This window comes from Pseudorca crassidens, chromosome 8 (genome assembly GCF_039906515.1).
Source record: "Pseudorca crassidens isolate mPseCra1 chromosome 8, mPseCra1.hap1, whole genome shotgun sequence".
NCBI lineage: Eukaryota > Metazoa > Chordata > Mammalia > Artiodactyla > Delphinidae > Pseudorca > Pseudorca crassidens.
In genome coordinates, this window is record NC_090303.1 from 25,161,506 (window position 1) to 25,180,198 (window position 18,693).

The 18,693-nt window shown below is 33.9% G+C and overlaps 1 pseudogene; it reads left to right on the forward strand.

Annotated features, from left to right (window-relative positions):
- Positions 1–7,564: 7,564 nt before the first annotated feature.
- Positions 7,565–17,108, forward strand: LOC137229575 (platelet glycoprotein 4-like; annotated as a pseudogene).
- Positions 17,109–18,693: the final 1,585 nt, after the last annotated feature.

The following is an 18,693-nucleotide window of genomic DNA, read 5'->3' on the forward strand; positions in this document are numbered from 1 at the left end:
CCTCTTCTCAACTTTGCTAGAGGCTCAGCATTGGCCTACTGATCATTTTAACCTACTTGTTTAGCCTAATTTCTGACATAGTCTATGCACTCAAAAATTATTTGTTGCATGAATAAACAGCATTTGAGACTTAATGTTCACTTGCAACAATTATTTTGAATTTTATTTACTTTTGTTTTTCAGAGTTTGTTATCTAGCCAAGGAAAATATAACGTGGGACTCCGAGACCCACACAGTCTCTTTTCGGCAGCCCAATGGTACCATCTTTGAACTCTCACTGTCAGTTGCAAACGAGAATGACACTTTCACTGTTCTCAATCTGGCTGTAGCAGCGAGTAGACAAACAGCGAAATTACTGGTTTTGAAATACTCTAGAATCCACTGTAATTAATCTCATGATTAGAGCTATCATTAGATATCATTTATTTTGTCATTTTTATGACAATGTGTTCTTATGGCATTATTTTGAATTATGGCCCTTTCTTTTATTAAGCTAAATTCTAGTATTTTCCATTTATTTGTTAAAAGTCTGATACTGCAATTGGTGTCTTAAACCGTGATTTCATTTTTGGAGACTGCACCCCATCTCTATCCAAATGTATTTATTCAAGGAGTACTCAATTTACTTATCAAAAGATCAAGCTCTTCTATGTTTCAAAAGAGAAGTTTGAAAGAACTATTGCGGGGCTATAAGGATCCATTCTTGAGCTCGATTCCACACCCTATTACTACTATAGTTGGTGTGTTTTATCCTGTGAGTACCAAATATGAATGTCGATATTGTTAGACTTTAACTGGATAAATATGGTGGCATTGGCAATTCATAATTTTATTATTTAGTGTGTATTTCTGATCTGGGAATACATATTCTAATTACTTAAAAGTCTCTATCTCACATGAACTCAGCTATACTAGTTGGGAAAATTTACGTATCTGAATTTAACAATTAAAATTAAGAAGCTGACATTTAATCAAGTTTCCATTCTTTGACAAATACATAAATTGTCTAAAATTAGATGGTAAGCTGGTAAGGCTTTGAATACAGTTTTGGCTTTGATTTCCTATCTATAAATAATCAAGCTTAATGCCATATATTTGTGTTAAATGTATTTATCATATCATTCCTCCTTCTCTAGACCTCTTACAAATTTGTTTTAATGTAAACTTAAAAGTTACTCAAAATTTACATGAGAATGATAACTCAGCAATGTCATATGTTCATAAAATTAGTTGATATGAACTCCTAGTAATCTACAAATGTCATGAAATGGCAGTTAGGAGATTTTTAAAAATGTGAACTTGGTGATGTATTTAGTTATAGCTTAACATTATGAGTCACGAATAGAACAAGATGACTACTGAACTGAAAAACTGAGTATGATTTCACTTGTCACTATATGAGATATTTGTTATATTTTCTAATTCATTGCTGTTATTATATTTTAGATGGTTTTTAGGATTGCAAGCTTATATATCAATTAAATATAAGTATAGAAAGCCTTGAGGAATAATTAATTCAGTTACTATTATTTAACTCAAATACTCTTCTTTCCTTGGCTAATTCTGTTTTTAATTCTATGTACCTAATCTTTAGTAACCACTTATTAGAGATCATAACATTGAGAAAACTTCTAGAAATCTGTCATTGTTCTCGTAGGTTTTGTTCACTATCCTCTCATCTCAATATAACAGGAGTAGTGATCACAATGGCCTTTCTGGCTTAATTACAACAAAGAGTGCTGGAGTTCGATCACGTCAGTTTCTGATATTTATTTTCTACCTTTGTCTCAGCATCTACAGCTATTTCTAGGCACCTTTTACATTCTGTCTTTTTAAAATGTGAAAGACCAATAATTTTAAAACTTTATTGCATATATATTTCAAATCACATAAAATAATTATGAACAACCAGTGTTTGAGAAATGCAAAAGTGAGTTAATTACATATTTTATAACTTGGAAAATACGGCTTGCTCTAGAAGTAATTTTTTCTTGTACGTATCTTTTCAGACCACAACACTTCAGATGGAGTTTATAAAGTTTTCAATGGAAAAGACTACATAAGCCATATTGCCATAATTGACACATTTAAAGGCATAAAGTAAGTATTCACACAAAGTGTGTGTGTGTCACTAGGATACTCTAAGGCAGGCAAGAAACTTGTTTAACAACTGGTAAGGCACAGGCACCAACCTATGGAACAGATCTGCCTGTATCTCAGTCCTAGAAACTCCCGTTCTGCCAGGCGTTAACCCTTTAGTTGCGACAACCGGTCCTACTAGTGCATAGGTGCTGAGTATCAGCCCCACTTGAGGGTTGACCTTTATGCACAGGGTCTCTTACATAAAGAAATCTAAAGGGACTACTTCCATCTCTGCTGCATAACCAGCGTTATTGTGCGCTCATACAATTATATAACTGCAAATGAAAAGGAAGAAAGTCAAAATGTCAACTTATCATCCAACAGGTAGGAAAATACATCTTACTGTTGTTTTATTTCTTTACTGAGCATGAAATATAAAAATTGTTCATTCCAGGGACATGACTAAATATGTCTATAAAGATGGAAGCTAAATGAATCCATGCCAATGCTTTCATGACTTTCCCCTTCAAATTTTTCTTGAAATAATTTTATATATTGATAACTCAGCTTTTTAAAACTTTATCAATATGAAAATGGAATTACTATGTCCTGCTCTAACATTGACATATTAAACTTGATAGAGAGCACGCCTCCTGTGAAGTAGCAGTAGAATGAGATATGTTCATATAGCCATGATTTCCTACTTTTCCCTAGCTCCTGACTGTTTATCTGGAGACACCTAATTCATATATCTAAAATAGGAAGAATCCCAATAAATATCAAGAAAAAGCCTTTTCTCCTCAAAGTTAAAATGAGTTTTACATCAGTGATTTCTTGATGAAGAATAAAGTAATCAAAATCAAAAGAGATGAAATCTTTTCATTAATTAACCATTACCTCACACTGAGTTCCTATCTAAAATTTGCATAAAACAGTTAAATACTAACTCATGTAACCCTTTTTCTTCTACAGAGTCCGTAGTCACATTTTTTTTTATAGAAAAGTCTAATGGAGGAAAACAAACACTTCTAAATGCTCATTTTAGGGGATATCACATAGTGTTTGTATACTGACGAAAGTGAGCATTTCTTCCATTTCAATATCACAGAGAGGTTTTGAGGAGAGTTACTATATGCTCCTAATTGGAGTAAGAATTTCACATGAGTTTAAGATTATGATAAGGTTAATTTAACTGACCATGGCAAGACTGAGCATGATTAATAGCTTACTCTGTTTAAAAAAGAAGCAACAGCTTGCCTTGACATCTTACTGGATGGTATGTTAGGAGTTTGAAAAACCTGCTTTCCATCATCAAAAAGTGGCAAACTATCTCTACTGTTATATGGATATATACCAGGAAACAATACAAACATCTTAAGTAGATACCAAAGTATAAATTAATAAACTTTGTCCTACTTTAATGTCAGTTCATGCAAGAGTTAAAAGAGGGGAAAAGTATAAATTGATTATCTGCATGTTTCCAATAGCTATTGATCAAACATCTGCTTCTTTCTGTCCTCCTCCACACTGCCCTCTTCTCCCTCATACTGAATTTGCATCAGTTATCCACTTAATATTTTCCTATTCAGTTGAACACTCAACATACTATGATACAATCCACTTCTCCCACTGCAACAAAAAAAACTTAACCTAAGAAGAGATCTAAATTTCTGATAAATATTTCTCAACCTTTTTTGAAGAACTCTGGCTGCTCCAAATTGTTTCTAACTAATATTTGGCAGTTTGTATTGTATAATCTGGCCACTTAATGGTAACAGGCACTTCATTTATCTCAACAAGATGAAAACTTCAAACAAAACATAGACCAAATGATTTAGAATATTTCTTAAACTTAGCATTTGTCACATCTAGTCTAATCAATATTTATTATTTTAGCAGAAGTACTGAATTATAATAGACAAAGTAATGTGATATGGTGTTCTTGGAATGACAATGTTCATTTCCTTTTTTTTTTTTAATTTTTTATTCCTAAGGCATGTCTCTTAGCGGGCAAGCGATTGTGACATGATTAATGGTACAGGTAAGGGTATTTCTTTTGTGGTAATAATCACAGTGAAATTACCTCCTTTCTCCCATAAATCCACCATCGTACCTACAATGTTCTGGAGGGGTATGCATTTACCTGTCTTTATATCCCTACAACATAATTCAGAATCTCTGTTCTTATACAGGCTTAGTAAATGTCTGTCTAATGTGACTGAATTTCTCAAGATTAACCACTGAGGATAAACCTTTACTGCATTCCTAGGGAAATGTTTGCTTTGTAAAAACTTTACTTAATTAACTGCCTTCCTGGCCGCAGAAGTAAGGGGTTAGAAAAACTTAGAGTAGTAGTTACTGTTCACATGTTTTGTATATACTGTATAGATAATAATTTAAAACTGAAAGAATTTAAAAATCAGTATAATTACAAAAGGTAAACATACATCCAAGGGGAGGTTTCAATATGAAGTAGAATCAGTGAATTTCCAAGTAGAGCCATCTATTTTGAATAAGATGATCAGAATTACAGAGAAAAGAACAACAGAAGCAACAAAAACAAGGTTACATACATACTAACCAAGGTACTAACCATGAAAAATGTATGCACAAATGAACATTCTGAATTAGAGTTGGGAAGAAAGAAGGTGCTATGAACTTAGATTTAAAGTATAGTTAGATCCAACTTATTATTCTCCTTGAAGAAAAGCAAAGTACACATATGCCTATTAGTTTAAGAATTAAGGTTTAAAAAGCAAGGGGAATCAAAATGAGGTAATTAAAATCAGAGGCGAGCTTTCAGCTACTAAGAAATATCAACAGAAGCAGAGCATAATGTTTACAAAGCTGGTGAGGCAATACTTTATAGGAAAATATATAATGAAGATGAAAAATGTTAAAACAAAGTTATGTAAAAGGTAGGGAATAAAAAGGAAACACAGGGAATGTTCATTTTCACAAAGGTATTGCTGAGTTTTGCATGTTTAATTTTGTTAACACTCTTCTAGGAAAAAAAACAACAGCAAAACCACTGATTGATTGATTTGCAGAGCTTTGAGCCATGGGGATGGGTGAAGAAATTCCTTTCCAAGTGATGCATTTCTGTGAATAATGTCCCAATACCAATAAAGGTGTCCCAATACCACTAACTTTAGTAATTTCCTAAGAATAAACTTCAATCCTTCGATACAGAGAAAAATATACTGTGCTTCTTTTAAATAGTATTTATTATGAGTTTAAAAAATGTATTTAAAAACTTTGTCCAAAACTAAGAAGTAGTGAAGTTTTAAAACAGGAATTGGAGGATTCATTAATGACCATAATATAAATATATGAGCATCAGGCATGAAGTTAAAAGTATCTAAGAGGAAAACAGAAGTAAAACAAACAAGGAGCAGGGGTAGTTTGGACAGGCCAGGGACTCAGACAGAATCTGTGTGAGAGAGACTGTTGGTTATAGCACTAGGAAAATAGACTGATAAAATGGAAAAATTCCAACATTTTTATCATGATTTAGAAGTACTTCCTATACCTTCTTTAATAAGCTTAAAGAGACATAAAATGAAAATATTGATTTACATTTGAATGTATTTTTTTAAAAAAAGAGTCCTGCTAGTATCCACTATCTTACGGTCATGACCTTTATGGTGTCATTATGACATACTTTATGGTGTCATTATGACACCATCTTCGATAATACTTCAGATGATTTTTAAGGCTTTTTGATGTATTATTTTCTCTTAATGGCTAAGGTGTTGGAAGGCAGTTGTAGACAATGCCCTTCTTACTGTTTTGAACAAACACATTCAGTGGTGGCTCATTTTACTGATATTCATTTGTGGAGTAAATGGAGGAATTATCTAGTTATTTCTTCTTATATCCAGTGTGTGCCATGGATCTTAACAATTGTAGAGGTTCAATAAACTAAAAAAATGCCCTTTTTATTTTGATGTATACATTTTCAAACTATTTGCATAAAATTCTGTTTAGTGAGAGAACTTCAATAAATGATTTAAAAAACATTAATCAGCATAAGGTTAGGTGAATGAATCACAATCGACAGTAAGAACATTTACCAAAAGAACTTGTAAAGGAAGCTCAAGGTAAGGAAATTGCCACTCTACTGATTGGATAGAAAAACACAATCACAGTTTTAACAACATGTGATTTTGCCATTGTTTTTTTTTAAACTTTCATTTATTTTTAAGGAGTGGGAAAATTTAATACAAAATTGAATACCATTGAATAGTATAGTATACAGACTTGCTGAATATGGTAGCAGTTAGTAACCTGTCACTATTAAGTACCTGAAATGTGACTGGTACAAACTGAAATGTGCTATAAGTATAAAGTACACACTGGATCTTTAGATTTTGTTAATTCTTATATTAATTATACATTAAATGATATTATTTTGGATATACGGGGTTAAATAAAATATAACTGATATTTTTATCAGTTTTAAATGTGGCTACTGGAGGATTTAAAAATTACATGTGTACAAATTTCTGGGTTGATTGGCTGGTAAGATTGCAGGATAGAAGGACGTGAGCTCACCCCTTCTTTCAAAAACACCCAAATCACAACTAACTGCTGAACAACCACCATCAAAAAAAAAAACAAAAAAAAACACTAGAGACTTCCAAAAAAGATACCCTACATCCACAGACAAAGAAGAAGCCACAACAAGACAGTAGGAGGGGCACAATTGCTATAAAACTGAATCCCATACCTGTCAGCTGGGCAACCCACAAACTGGAAAATAATAATGCCAGAGAAGTTCTCCCTCAGGATTGAAAGTCCTGAGCCCCATGCCAGGCTTCCCAGCCTGGGGGTCTGGCAAAGGGAGGAGGAGATCCCAGAGAATCTGGCTTTGAAGGGCCATGGTGTTTGATTGCAGGAATTCCACAGGACTGGGGGAAACAGAAGCTCCACTCTTGGAGGGCACACACAAGGTCCCAGGCATACCAGGACCTACAGAAAAAAGCAGTGACATCATATGACTCTGGGCCAGACCTACCTGTTAGTATTGGAGGGCCTCCTGCTGAGGTGGGGGGCAGCTGTGGCTCATGGTGGAAACAAAGACACTGGCAGTGGCAATTCTGGTGAGTACTCATTGGCATGAACCCTCCTGGAGGCTGCCATTTCCTCCCCAAGGCCTAACCTGATCCAACAGCCTGTAAGCTCCAGTGCTGGGATGCCTCAAGCAAAACAATGAAGAAGGCAGGAACACAGCCGCAACCATCAGCAGACAGGCTGCTTGACGTCTTCATGAGCATGGCCCTGCCCACCAGAGGGACAAAATCCAGCTCAACCCACCAGTGGGCAGGAACAAGACCCTTCCACCAGGAAGCCTGCATAAGCTGCTTAGACAGCCTCATACACCAAGGGGCAGAGAGCAGAAGCAAGAACTACAATCCTGCATCCTGCAGAATGGAAATTGCAATCACAGAAAATTAGACAAATGAAATGGCAGAGAAGTATGTCCCAGATGAAGGGACGAGATAAAACCCCAGAAGAACAACTAAGTGAAATGGAGATAGGCAATCTACCCAAAAAAGAATTCAGAGTAGTGACAGTGAACATGATCCAATATCTTGGAAAAAGAATGGAGGCACAGATCAAGAAGATGCAAGAAATGTTTAACAAAGAACTAGAAGAACTAAAGAACAAACAAACAGAGATGAACAATACAATAACTGAAATGAAAACTACACTAGATGGAATGAATAGCAGAGTAACTGAGGGAGAAGTACGGGTAACTGAGCTGAAAGCCAGAATGGTGGAAATCACTGCTGCAGAACAGAATAAAGAAAAAAGAATGAAAAGAAATGAAGACAGTCTAAGAGACCTCTGGGACACCATTAAACACACCAACGTTCGCATTATAGTGGTCTCAGAAGGAGAAGAGAGAGAGAAAGGACCCAAAAAATTACTGGAAGAGATAATAACTGGAAAATTCCCTAACATGGGAAAGGAAACAGTCACCCAAGTACAGGAAGCACAGAGTCCAAGGCAGGATAAACCCAAGGAGGAACACACTGAGACACATAGTAATCATATTGACAAAAATTAAAGACAAAGAAAAAATATTAAAAGCAGCAAGGGGAAAACAACACATAACATACAAGGTAACTCCCATAAGATTATCAGCTGACTTCTCAGCAGAAACTGATTCAGCTGATTTCTCAGCTGCTTTCTCTGCAGGCCAGAAAGGAGTGGCATGACATATTTAAAGTGATAAAAGGGAAGAACCTACAACGAAGAATACTCTACCCAGCAAGGCTCACATTCAGATGCAAGAGAGAAATCAAAAGCTTTACAGACAAGCAAAAGCTAAGAGAATTCAGCATCACCAGACCAGCTTTGCAACAAATGCTAAAGGAACTTCTCTAAGTGGGAAACACAAGAGAAGAAAAGGACCTACAAAAACAAACCCAAAACAATTAAGAAAATGGTCATAGGAACATACATATCAATAATTACCTTAAATGTGAATGGATTAAATGCTCCAACCAAAAGACACAGGCTTGCTGAATGGATACAACAACAAGACCCATATATATGCTGTCTACAAGAGACACACTTCAGGCTGGAGTAGCAATACTCATATCAGACAAAATAGACATTAAAGACTGTTACAAGAGACAAGGAAGGACACTACATAATGATCAAGGGATCAATCCAAAAAGATAAAACAATTGTAAATATATATGCACCCAAAATAGGAGCACCCTAATATATAAGGCAAATACTAACAGCCATAAAAGGAGAAATTGACAGTAACACAATAATAGTGGGGGACTTTAATACCCCACGTTCATCAATGGACAGATCATCCAGAAAGAAGACCAAAGGAAACACAGGCTTTAAAACACAAATGAGACCAGATGGACTTAATTGATATTTAGAGAGCATTCCATCCAAAAGCAGCAGAATATACTGTTCCAAGTGCACATGGAACATTTTCCAGGATTGATCACACACTGGGCCACAAAATGAGCCTCGGTAAGCTTAAGAAAACTGATATTATCTCAAGCATCTTTTCCAGCCACAATGCTATGAGATTAGAAATCAACTATAACAAAATAAAAAACTGTAAAAAAAACACAGTTTGAGGCTAAACAACATGCTACTAAACAACCAATGGATCACTGAAGAAATCAAAGAGGAAATAAAAAAAATACCTAGAGACAAATGAAAATGAAAACCTGACAAGCCAAAAGCTATGGGAAGCAGCAAAAGCAGTTCTAAGAGGGAAGTTTATAGCAATACAATCTTACCTCAGGAAACAAGAAAAATGTCAAATAAATAACCTAACCTTACACCTAAAGCAATTGGAGAAAGAATAAACAAAACCTGAAGTTAGTAGAAGGAAATAAATCATAAAAATCAGAGCAGAAATAAATGAAATAGAAATGAAGAAAACAATAGAAAAGATCAATAAAACTAAAAGTTGGTTCTTTGAAAAGGTAAACAAAATTGATAAACCTTTAGCCAGACTCATAAAGTAAAAAAAGGGAGAGGGCTTAAATCAATAAGATTAGAAGTGAAAAAGCAGAAAATTTACAACAAACACCACAGAAATACAAAGAATTATAAGAGACAACTACAAGCAAATATATGTCACTAACTGGACAATCTGGAAGAAATGGACAAATTCTTAGAAGGGTACAATCTCCCAAGACTGCACCAAAAAGAAATAGAAATATGAAAAGACCAATCACAAGTACTGAAATTGAAACTGATTAAAAACTTGCAAGAAACAAAAGTCCAGGATCAGATGACTTCACAAGCAAATTCTATCAAACATTTAGAGAAGAGTTAACACCTCTCTTTCTCAAACTATTCAGAAAGTTGCAGAGGAAGGAATACTCCCAAACTCATTCTATGAGGATACCATCAACCTGATACTAAAACCAGACAAAAGCACCACAAAAAAAGAAAATTACAAGCCAATATCACTGATGAACATAGACACAAAATTCCTAAACAAAATACAAGCAAACCAAATCCAACAATACATTAAAAGGACAACACAACATGCTAAAGTGGGATTTATCCCAGGGATGCAAGGATTTTTCAATATCTGCAAATCAATCTGTGTGATACACCATGTTAACAAATGGAAGAATAAAAACCATATGATCATCTCAACAGATGCAGAAAAGTTTTTGACAAAATTCAACATGCACTTATGATAAAAAAAAAAAAAAAACTCTCCAGGAAGTGGCTATAGAGGTAACCTATCTGAACATAATAAAGACTATATATGACAAAAATACAGTTAACATCATACTCAATGGTGAAAAGATGAATGCATTTCCTCTAAGATCAGGAACAAGACAAGGATGTCCACTCTTGCCACTATTATTCAACATAGTTGTGGAAGGCCTAGTCATGGCAATCAGAGAAGAAAAATAAATAAAAGGAATCCAAATTGGAAAAGAAGTAAAACTGTCACTGTTTGCAGATGACATGACACTACACATAAAAAATCCTAAAGATGCTACCAGAAAACTACTAGAGCTCATTAATGAATCTGGTAAAGTTGCAAGATACAAAATTAATACACAGAAATCTCTTGCATTTGTATACACTAACAAGGAAAGATCATAAAGAGAAATTAAGGAAACAATGCCATTTACCATTTCATCAAAAAGAATAAAATACCTAGGAATAAACCTACTGAAGGAGACAAAAGACCTATACTCTGAAACTATAAGATGCTGATGAAAGAAATTGAAGATGACACAAACTGATGGAAAGATATACCATGTTCTTGTATTCAAAGAACGAATATTGTCAAAATGACTATACTACATAAGCCAATCTACAGATTCAATGCAATCCCTATCAAATTACCAATGGCATTTTTCACAGAACTATGACAAAAATTTCAAAATGTGTATGGAGACACAAAAAACCCTGAGTAGCTAAAGCAATCTTGAGAAAGAAAAACGAAGCTGGAGGATCAGGCTCCCTGACTTCAGACTATACTACAAAGCTACAGTCATCAAAACAGTATGGTACTGGCACAAAAACAGAAATATAGATCAATGGAACAGGCTAGAAAGCCCAGAAATAAACCCACAGACCTGTGGTCAATTAATCTATGACAAAGGAAGCAAGACTGCACAATGGAGAAAAGACAGTATCTTCAATAAATAGTGCTGGGAAAACTGGACAGCTACATGTTAAAAAAAAAAGTGAAATTAGAGCATCCTTTAACACCATAGACAAAAATAAACTCAAAATGGATTAAAGACCTAAATGTAAGACTGGATACTATAAAACTCTCAGAGGAAAACATAGGCAGAACACTCTCTGATGTAAATTACAGCAATATCTTTTCTGAGCCATCTCCTACAGTAATGGAAATCACAAGAAAAATAAATAAATCCTAACTGAACTCAGAAGCTTTTGCACAGCAAAGTAAACCATAAACAAAACAAAAAGACAACTCACAGAATGGGAGAAGATATTTGCAAACAATGCAACCAACAAGGGATTAATGTCCAAAATCTTCCACAGCTCATGCAGCTCAATATCAAAAAAACAGGGCTTCCCTGGTGGCTCAGTGGTTGAGAGTCCACCTGCCGATGCAGGGGACACGGGTTCGTGCCCCAGTCCGGGAAAATCCCACATGCCACGGAGCAGCTGGGCCCGTGAGCCATGGCTGCTGAGCCTGTGCGTCCGGAGCCTGTGCTCCGCAAAGGGAGAGGCCACAACAGTGAGAGGCCCGCGTACCGCAAAAAAAAAAAAAACCATTAAATATCAAAAAAACAAACAACCCAATCAAAAATTGGGCAGAAGATATAAATAGACATTTCTCCAAAGAAGACAAACAGATGGTCAAGAGGCACATCAAAAGATGCTCAACATCGTCAACTATGAGAGAAATGCAAATCAAAACTACAATGAGATATCACTTCATACTGATAGGAATGGCCATCATTAAAAAATCCACAAATAAAGCCTGGGGAGGTTGTGGAGAAAAGGAAATCTTCCTACACTCTTGGTTGGACTGTAAACTGGTACAGCCACAATGGAGAACAGTACGGAGGTTCCTTAAGAAACTAAAAATAAAGCCACCATATGATCCAGCAATCCCCCTCCTGGGCATATATCCGGAGAAAAACGTGGTTCAAAAGGATACATGAACCCCAATATTCATTGCAGCGCTGTTGACAATAGCCAAGACATGGAAGCAACCTAAATGTCCATGGACAGATGAATGGATAAAGAAGATGTGGTACATATATACAGTGGAATATTACTCGGCCATTAGAAAGTATGAAATAATGACATTTGCAGCAACATGGATGGACTTGGAGATATCATACTAAGTGAAATAAGCCAGACAGATAAAGACAAATACCATGTGATATTGCTTATATGTAGAATCTAAAAAAAAATGATACAAATGAATTTATTTACAAAACAGAAACAGACTCACAGCTTAGACAACAAACTTAGGGGTTATGGTGGACACGTAGTAAACAATGGAGCATAGGAGACATACAATAAACACCCACATGCATGGACCCCAGCAAGTGAGCAGCCTTTCTCTCCAGGATTAAGCTTTGGAAGATTGAAACTTTATGTTTATTTCATTTAAATTGGGCAAAAATAAAGGATTTGAGGGAGTCATATAAATATTTAGTCCATAGAGGAAACTAACTATGAGAAATGTCTTCAATATAAATACTCTCTGGTAGTTCATAAGCAAAAAATAATCTGAGAAGCTTTTGAAAACAAAGATAAGAATAGCTCATACTCAAGTACAGTTCTGCTAAGCCTTAAAATTTCCCAAGATTTTTTTCCCCTAAGATTTAAGCATGAATTCTAACAAGATTATATCTAATTTTTGTAAGTTAAAGCAATGATATAAATTTAAAAATAGGAAAAGATGGATCTCCAGAATGAAGTTCAGTTTCCCAGAATGAAGCTCTTTCTTATCTGTGTTTAGATCATTCTATGCTGTGTTTGAAGGCAAAATTGATCTGATAGGAATCCCTGTGTATAGATTCATTTTTCCATCCAGGGCTTTTGCATCTCCACTTCAAAATCCAGGCAACCATTGTTTCTGCACAGAAACAATTACCTCCAAAGACTATACCTTATATGGTGTGCTAGATGTTAGCAAATGCAAAGAAGGTGAGTACAAGTTCTCAGTGTCACTATCCATGGCATAATTTGCATTATTCTTTAAAATGTAAACTTCACCCGGGATTCCTTTCCACTAGAAATTTAAAGTGAGAAAGCAATAAGGGCAGAAAGTTAGGGTGATGGTAGGATATTTTTTTTTCTGATTTTTGTACCGCTTTCAAGCTCCCAGTTGTTTCAGTGTTGCAAAACTTAGTTACTGTTAGGTAAAACCATACTGATATTTCCCTGTGCTACTTTGGATAATATAACTTTAGGTCCTTCATGCATTTTTTAATTGGATTATTTATTTTTTTGAGTTGTGTGAATGCCTTGTATATTTTGGATGTTAATCACTAATGGGATATGTGGTTTGCAAATATTTTGTCCCATCCCATAGGTAGCCTTTTCATTTTTGATGGTTTCCTTTGCTGTGCAGAAACCCTGTGCTCCTTTTAGATTTAGGGTAAAATGAAAATAGTTCCCAGAATACTTTTTGCATCCCAATTTATCCAGCTGACATTTTTCTAACTTTTTCTACCCTAGAAAATGGTAAATAAAAATAAGTATATTTCAGGATGTCTCTGAAAGAAGAATTGACTCAAACACGAAATTTGGAGTCTATCTTATTTTGCTCACCTCCTTCATGTTGGAGTTAGTGTGACTAAAGAGAGAAAAACCTCTTCAATAAATTCTCAGTCCATAGACATATTACTGCCTGAAACATGAAGGTATATGGTTGTAACTTTGTGTTCAACAGCTAAGCTTTGCATATTTAAAATAAACACCAAAGCGATGAACAACAGACATCAATTGACTGGTTACTAGGAGAAGTTTAAACTTTATTTTTGTTCAAAAGTGATTAGATGTTATAATCTTCCCTTACCCTGACCCTCCAATTAGTATTCAAAGCCAAATTTGCATTTCTTTTTTAACTTAAAAAGCTTTATTTTCAAGGAAATCTTTTCTGAGAGGTATGTGTAATGAGGAAAATGATTTATCCCGATTGTCTGTTAAAACTTGTTTTCAGGAAAACCTGTGTACATTTCACTTCCTCATTTTCTACATGCAAGTCCTGAAATTACAGAATCTTTTGAAGGCTTAAGTCCAAATGAAGAAGAACATAGTATGTACTTAGATGCTGAACCTGTAAGCAACTACATTATTGATCTGATTGGTTTAATACTGTTTTCTAAAAATGAAGGAAAAATTATATTATCTCCATTTTCTCAATCATATTTATTGATCATATTTATTACATCAAAATCTTGATAAATTACTTACTTTTACCTCAATGAAAATTACATTGATCTCTTCCTATTGTTGCTTATGAAATGTCACAGTAATTCTAGCCTAGTTTTTTAGCATGTGGAATTTTATAGACTTTTTAATTGTTCACAGGTCAGGGAAAGCAATGATGGAATGATTCTAACTGGCTTAAAACAATTTGGTATAAATTACAATTTTATGCTCATTTTATACTTAACTACAAGCATTGCTTTTATGAATTGACACTGTAGATTACAAAGGATTAAAAGAGATTTTATGGGTATATGTGTATTTGAGGCAAGATCTATTATACTTAGTGTCAGGAAAAAAATCTATTAAATTTCCAATAGTGTAACAGTTTCACCTTTTAATTTATTTTAATATTCTCCTTTTCAAAATTTAAACGACATGCCAGAATTTTAGCAGGCATGTTTCAGTTTAAATAATGATACAAGTAGTATTATAATTATACTGATAATACACAGGTTCTGGCTGATATATAGTTGAACATGCATAGCTCAGGATTTAAATTGACTGTATGGGTTCTAGGTATCAGTATTGTTGTTGTTGTTGTTGATCCTCCAAAACCAGATCAGAAAAATATCACAAATCTAACTAAAGCTCAGACACGAGGCTGGGAAAAGGAATTGTGTGTGTGCATGTATACGCATATGCGTATACATCTGTATATGCACAGGCATATACAAATAAAATTTAATTATGGAGAGTTATGTATGTGATATTTAATATGTTCAATTAATTATTTAATAAATTTCATAAGTTTCAAGTAGTACAGTTTCACCTTAGGTTCTACATAACAGTAAAAATAAATTTCGGATTTATAAAAGACTTTTTTTTTTAAGGAAGTGGGTAATTATTTTAGTTTGTTCTCTTTTTAGGTATCTGGATTTACTTTATGATTTGAAAAACAGCTGCAGATCAATATACTGGTTAAGCCAGCAAGAAAAATTGAGTGAGTCTCTTGAACGAGCTTCATTATGATTTTTAGTATTTTCTTGTAAGAATATGAGTATATCTATGAAAGGAAGGGGAAAGAACATAAAATGTCAACTTCTCTTTGGCTTAATGTCATTAAATAATTATTAAATGCTTGTAACTTTCATTTGTAATTTAGAATTATATATATTTTCTATTGAAATGGTATTTACACACATTTTGGAATGAGTATATGGTGGCATTGCTCATTTTGCTAGCTGTCCAAATATTTCCATGACAATAGTTTCTAGAATTCATATTTTAGTTTCCTGGCATAATTTGTGAAAGGGAAAATATAAGCTTAGAAAAAGTTAATTTAATTAGAAATCTGTATTAGAAAGATTTATAAGAGTGAAAGATGTCTGAGAAACATCCATATTAAAATTTAAATGATTTATTACAGGGAACAAAAATTAGTTGCAAGAGCAACTAATTTCTGAACTTTCATTTACACTAGTAATTACTAACATTTCTGTTATACATGTGTAATGTATTAGTATAAATTTTCATAATTATTTTCAGTGTATATAACAGAGCATTAAGGGGTCTGACACAGACTATATGATGCCTGTTCTTTGGCTTAATGAGGTTAGTATTTTTTAATCTATTAGTCACTAAAAACAGTAAACTTCTTTGTATATAGAAAAAGCTTTTGATGTTTGAAAATTGAATAAGTATGTATAGTATTTGAAGTATGAGTTTCCATTACCCATATGGACAAGTTCATACATTATTAATTATATAATTAATTATTTTGAGAGAACCAAGACACACAGAAATGTCAGGATTATGTTAGATTTCAGTGTTTTTATTTTAGAAAGACAAAGTACTTCCTATCACTTAAGATTATTTTCATAATGCATCTATTAAACACTATTTCTTGTCATACTGCCTGTGATGGGAAAGAGTCAGGCAAACGTGAAACTCCACATAACTCAATGTGAATTCTGAACTGCTAATAAAAGCCAACCAAGTTTATAAAGACCAGGTCTGAGTAGGTATAGGCAGTTTATCTATTACCTGACAAGATATTTTTAGTGTGAATCATGGAACTGATTAGGCACAGAATTAGGAAATGCATTTCATAAGACTTTAGAGGAAGGAAACTGTTGATATTTGCCATTTCCCTCTGTCACTAGGAAACATCATTTGGAAAACTGGAAAATATTTCTGTAAGACCATTGTTTTGATCAGTGAAGCCAGTGTATTGAAAACTGCTATATAACATGTTTAAAGGGAAGAGGATTATATTTCTCTCTCTAAATATTCCACCTTGGCATTTATTACCTTGTTTGACATGCAAAAGGACTTCCACTGGTTTGTCTTACAGATAAAGACGACTAAAATGTATGCAGTGTTTTGAAAAAAGACTGATACATAAGTGGAGGGTTTTGACTATTTTGCTCCACTCAACTACCCAAATAATGCTAAAAATTATTAACTTGATTACAGACTGGCACCATTTGGTGATGAGAAGAGAGCAATGTTCATAAATCAAGTGACTGGAAAAATAAACCTCCTTGGTCTGGTAGAAATGATCTTAATGAGTGTTGGTGTGGTGATGTTTACTGCTTTTACGATTTCATACTGTGCATGAAGATCAAAGTAAAATAAGTAAGTATATAACAAAAATTATATAGAGCTTCAATAACATTAGTTTATATATTAGCTGTTTTCATTTTATCAAAAAAGAGGTTATAAATGAGGCTGCAAATATTTCTGAACATATCTGGTCAACTAATGTTTTTAATACATCCTTGAAGTTTTGAGATGCTTAATGAGAGTTAAAATATAAATGAAGGCTGAATGAGTAATAAGGCCTATTAATATCAAGCATATCACTATATTACATGTTTATTCTGGGAGGAATGGGCTAAAATATGAAATTGTCTCCCTTGAAAAGTTAGAATGTTGCACAAAAGCTATATATGTGCTAACTTTTCATTTCTTGATTATTTCTAGCTAATTATTTTAGAATTCACAAACAATTTATTATGTCACTGACTAGGAAAGGTTATGTAAAAATGAAAATGGTAGATATTTCGGGAGACTGAAATTTACAAGAGAAAAGAAAATAAAAAGCAAAATTAAATAACCTAGAAATTAATGAGAAATAAAAACTCAGTAAATGATAGAGATAAAATAGGATAAATATGCTATTTTAAAATGAAGATAACATATTAATACAGAAACAGGATTTTAGCATATAGACATGCCGTCCAAAATCACGGCGTGTACCCTATATGTTTAAATGTGGATGCCCTGATGAATGATTACAATTCATGAACTAAAACTGAATACAACAGTACAAGAAAATTGAAGAAAAACAATGTTCAACGCAGGAAAACTGAATTACTCAGAGTTTACAGGAAAAAATCAGGTAAATGTGGACAGTAGGAGTTTTAGCAAAACTGTAGAGGCGGTTCAGGCCTCTGTGTTTTAGACATTACTGCCTGTGGCCCCTTGTACATAGAGGAATGACTGTCTGACCTTACCTCCCCTAAATGGAAGCCTTTCTTTAATAAACATACGTGGAATAAGTATGGCCTGCGGGGGGTAATTTTCCACTTAACCATAGTTTCCATCCTCCCTCCCTTCCTAGGAACCTCAAAAAATATATACAAAAAAAAAAAAAAAAATATATATATATATATATATACAATCAAAATAAAAGCAATATACTTAGTATGAAAATCACAACTTCAAAACAAGTCTTACCCTACTTCCAATCAGATTACTGACTGTAAGCTGTCTTATACAGAAATTCTGGAGCTGCCACTGATAATTACTGACCTTCTTTTATGCACCAAAATTATGCTGTTTTACATGAATTATCACAACTAATCTCTAATAAAATTTTATGTTTCCAATAGCCAGGGATTCATCAGCAACCATTCTATTTGAGACATTCCAGAAAATTTAAAATTTTAACAGTGAAAAACTGTCCATTTTCAAAATGTGAATCTAATCTAATATTAAAAAAGTAAAGTGGAACATTTGGAACAATATGTGTGAGTATGTGAGACTGAGAGCTCAGGCCTAGGAAGGCAACTCAATCTTTTGTTCTGATGCTTTCTGCCTATATTTATTCACTAAAAAAGTACTGAACAATTCTGCCTACAATCCTTTGAACAGAATATATTCAAAATGCTAATCTAATATACTCACATTATAATGAAGGAAATACTGCATCACCTT